Below are 5,172 nucleotides of genomic sequence, written 5' to 3'. Positions count from 1 at the left end.
CCATGAGTGAGAGTGGTGTGTGTATGAGTGAGGGTCCTCACAGTGTCTGCTGTTCTGTGGTTCGGAACTGTTAAAAAAATGGTAGTCAAGAAGTTGACAACATCAGGTCTCCATGGCCTGCGTGTGCGCTTCTTACTCCAACCAAGAAGAATCGTACAGTGTGTGGGACACAAATGATGTCTGGACTAAATCTGCCAGTCATCTGTGGCTCTGCTCCCACCCAAATCGCTACAATATATTTCCTTCCAACATTTTAAATTATTATCAAAACATTTCTGAAAAAGCGCCACTGAGCCGCACGGGAGTGCTTGAAGAGCCGCATGCGGCTCCGGAGCCGCAGGTTGCCGACCCCCGCCTTAGCACTAACCGTTTGTGTGACAGAATGAAAGGCTTTATTTGTGTCGCTTTGTATGATTAAGTGTGTGAGCTGCAGTTATATTGTGTACATTCTGACTAGTTTAAATATGGAGACTATCTCTACCAACAGGTGTGTTTGTAACTACAGAGTGTGTGTAGTAGATTCTAGTTTTCTATTTAGACCTGGATGTTTTAGGATGTTGTTTCCCTCTGTTGCTTTTTTTTTTCTCTAAACCCTCCCTCTTCACCCCCCCCCCCATTCTTCTTTTCCGTCCGTTCCAACAAATCAAAATCAAAACATAATCAATATAAATAAAGTTTAGCATTAAATACAACAGGGGTTTATACTCAGTAAAATCTGCCCAACAAGCAGAAGGTCAGAGAGGAATGAGTCCATAAAACGAGACTAAGCTAATGTTTTTACTGTAGAACTGTGTCACAGGGAATGACTTCAGTTATCAGCTACAGGAGAACCAGGCTGTTGCATTAGCAACACAATGGTGGTGGAAAAAAGAAGTTTGGATAAGTTAAAATATTCTTTCAACATCAGTTCGCAAAAGGAATTCGAAAACGGCCCAACAAGGTTGTAGGACGTTTTCTCTTATTAGTGAGGAGGTGTATGAATCCATGTGCAGCCATCTGGAGCTGCACATACTTGTTAGGACTGTTCTCTTCCTGTACGCCCACTAACTCTTACCAGTTTTATTTTACTCTCTCATCTACAAACTCAGGTGGGAGAGGAATCAGAGTTTCTCTCGGAGGCAAAGGTGGAGTAAAGCCCTGCAGAGGTCCAGAAGGCTTCATGCAGGCTGTGACCTGGAGATCAAGCAGGAAATTACAAAGACCCACTGCGTCTGTCTGCCTGCAGGGGGAGATCTTCTTTTTGGGAAGGATCAAAAATTAGATTTTGAATCCTAAGCAATTTTGTCTGTAAATCTTTAGTAAATGATACTTAGAAGAATCTGAGCAGAGAAGATAATGATGTTGATCTTGGATGTTCTGCAGTCTAGTCAGTTTAGTCTTTTTGAATTACAGCAGAGCTTCGTTTCTAAAACAGCATTTGCCTCCTGCAAGGCTAGAGCTCACGGTTCTTTGAAAAATAATGTATATCCTGTATGAAATAAGTGGTTCTGAGCTCAGGTTTAAACACATGTCCTCCAAAAAGTTTTTAATCAGCCCAATCCCTTTATAGTTGTTACATCCCTGTCTTGCTGCAGGAAGCAGTGAAAACTTTAAGGCATCATTCATATTTTCAAACCATCTGAGTGCTTTATTCAAACCAAAAAAATGAGCTTTGAAACTTGCCTCCATTTTGAAAATGGTTTTGATCAGCCTGGTTTAGATCTGCTGCAATGACTGAACCTAGAGGACTTCCTGGGTCTCCTGAGGATTTTCACTGTCAGATTAAAACACTTTTTGTTCTGCACCTGTTCAAAATGGCAGGAAAGCATCAAATATAGTTTTTTTTTATTCTGATAAATTAAATGTTACTCACCAGTTGTTTTCCCAAAACCAAGAAATACATCAATGCAATATATATTTTATTTTTTGTATCAAAATATGGTGATATTTACAAGAGCTAACCTTGCTGTAAGCCATCCCATAATAACGTCCAAAACCTTTTTTGTGCTAATGTTTGTCAGATGCATTGGATTTCTAGCAGCTCACTGACAATTTTAAACAAGAAGATAAATGTGTTGTTGCTCAGATGGAGCAGAACATCTCAGTGCATAAAATATCCCTGTGACGCCTGATCAGACATTTAATGAATGAATCATAATTGCATGGCTTGATGATGTTTTTTTGTCAGCATATTTTTCCTCAGAAGTGTGACCGCAGACAACAGAGCAGTGATTTGCAAACAGCTTGTGTGTCTGTGCACAAACGTGTGTGGAAGTGATGAAACAGTGGGTGCTGCAGGGTTGACACAGTCTGTTCCTAATGAATGCTGCCCACACACAAACAAAAACACTTGGCTACAATCCAAAACAAGTGGCGCGCTCATCACACGGTGCACAGAGAAACTGAGGAATAGGATTCCTTTAGCTGAACTGTATAACACTGCATTTCATCTCTTACTGTCTTTTTTGTTTGCAAAGTCTGAACAAAAATGTTTCCTCCAAAAAACTGATGATATTTGAGGACTCCAAAGAGTCACAGGGGGCTAAAATACAAAACACACCGTAACTTTTTGACATAATTATGACCTAGATATGTAGCATGCTAGTGTATATGCTGTGAGCTGGATATGGCTGTTGAAGAGGCTGAAATTGATAGCTACAAACGCTGAAGCTGATATCTGAAATCGCTGAAGCTAATAGCTGTAAAAAAAGCTGATAGCCAGCTAAAATATTAGCTAAATGCCCTTCATCTCCTCTTCCGTTTTGTCCCTTTCGGAGCTGTCGTAGCCTAACCCGGCTACTGATGGGTGAAGGCGGGGTTTACCCCGGACAGGTCACCAGTGTGTCACAGCGCTAAATGCCAAATTAGCCAGCTAGCATGTAGCGAAAGAATAGCTAAACTTCAAAATAGCTAAAAAACTGAAAAAGTCTAAATTATCCAAAGCAGCTAGCATATAGCTGAAATATTAGCTAAACTCCAAAATAACCAAAAAAATAGTCCAAAATGCTAGTAGAATGCTAATTTTTAAAAATTTAAAACTGTAACTTTTTAACATAACTATGAATAATAAAAAGGCAGGAATATTATTCCAGAATAAATCAACTTAAACCTTAAATAACTTTCAGTATTTTACTCTCCATAAAAATATATTTTATATATCTGGTTCTAATCCCAGCTGGGTTCTTTCTGGGTGGAGTTTCTCCTCATGAATCTGTGGGTTTTCTTCAGGCACATCGGCTTCTTCCTGCAGTTCCAAAACATTCTTCATAGGGTAATTAGTGATTCTAAGTTGCCTGTAGGTGTGCGTGTGAGTGTGTGGTTCTGTAACAGACTGGGAACCTGGACAGGGTGTACCCCGCTTTGGCCCAACAGTCTCTGAGTCGGCTCCATTGTCCCTGGAACGTAAAAAGGATACAGTAAGATTTGAAAATGAACAGATGGACGGATTACAATCTTCACATTCTCTTGAACATGAAAAATAATAGTCCTAAAAAATATCATCATAATAATTGACTTGTGTTAACTGTTAATAGCTCGACAGACCTGTGCATAAGGTTTCTAGATCTTCATCTTTAAGATCCATCCATCCCTTATGTTTAATCTCATAGATTTTCATTTGTTTCTAATGTTTGTATTTTCTATTATTGTGTTTACTTGAACTTGGGGCATCTGGGGAACTTTGTGTTGTATTTGTTTAGATAAAAAGAACTGTATAAATGAATTAGTTAGACATTAGTAAACAGCCCAGTGATCACACTTCTACTTGTGACCACCAGGGAGCAGCAAAGCATTAATAAATCACTGCTCTTCTGGTCCAAAGAAGTCACTGGTTTTATGGGATTACTGCTAATGAAGCAGTTTTTTTAGAATCTGAAAAGTCTTATAAAATAAAATGTTTCTTTTTAAGAATGTTTATTATTAAGAAGCAAATGATGACGGTGCCCACCATAAATCTCTGATTGAAACTGAAAAGAAGGTTTCTTGTCACTAACTGTTTTTAGTCTGTTTATTAGAATTTTCTCTGTGATTTTGATATTTTAATTGAAGTTTTTTAGGTTTTCTAAATATAGTTTTCTTCTTTGAAATCTTACAAATTCTGTAAATAAAAACATCACAGGAATTAAAAGGGTTACCATATTTCTATTTACAATTTTGCAAATCAGGATATTTACCGAATTTCACCAAAATGTACGACTTTTTTTGTTGAGCAACTTTATTTTGGCTTTAGACAGAAATTCTCAGAAATGTTTCTGGGCCTGGAAGGGTTTAAATGTTTTAAACTTTTGACACATGTTGATGAAAAAAGAAGAAATCCGTCTGATGCCGCTTTTTGATGCAGCTTTGAAGGAAATGTGAGCACACACCGACCTTTGGGCCTGCAGTCGATCGGTGCTTTGCATGAACAGGTTCTTACTCAGAGTTGTTTCTCTTGAGGGAGGGAAAAAAAGCTTAAACGATTGCATTCTCTGTTCCCTGAGCTTCTGTTATTTTTACTCAGGGAATTGAGCGGTCAGTCAGCAGAGCCTTTATATGTGCTGAACTCTTTTGTCAAACACAAAATGCTCCACAGCAGGTTAGAACCCCAGCATAAGTTTCCATGGCAATGCATCCTAGAGAGAAGTGAACCCGCTTCTTGACACACAACATGTCAAGCCTAAAGTTTCCGTGCTCGGTCCTGCTTGGCTGAGTAGGCTTTGGATTGAGCTGACCTTGTTTGAAAGAAGGATAAAAAACATTTTTCTGTCCTCTTCTCCCTCTGAATTACATCTCTGTGAAGGATTCACTCTGAGGCCGAATTACTTGGAGACACGTTTGCATCTTAAATCCTTAAACTTTGATGATCAAGTAAAAAAAAAACTAAGACAACAACCAGCCAAGTCACCCTCTTCCCTGCTGTTGTTGATGCCTTAGTCTCAGCTGCCCCTACGGATGAATATGGGCTGTGTGCAGGAGAAAAATGTACGATCCACACAGGTATTGTAGACCGCTTGCAGATCTCGTAGAATGAAAATGTTCATGCATAGTTTAATCTACCGGGAGGCTGCAGGCGACAGGTTGTAGTGAACACTTCTATAAGCAAAGATAAGGGTGAAGTAGGTGGAATGCAGGCACATCGTAGGAATTTTCATTTTCTCAAGTCCCCAAACCCTGCGCATGGAGCCTGTTAGTGCTGTTCAAATGACGCGTGTTCCT

Source organism: Oryzias melastigma, linkage group LG2 (genome assembly GCF_002922805.2).
Source record: "Oryzias melastigma strain HK-1 linkage group LG2, ASM292280v2, whole genome shotgun sequence".
Lineage (NCBI taxonomy): Eukaryota > Metazoa > Chordata > Actinopteri > Beloniformes > Adrianichthyidae > Oryzias > Oryzias melastigma.
The sequence above is the reverse complement of the archived record's forward strand: the minus strand, read 5'-3'. Positions refer to the sequence as shown.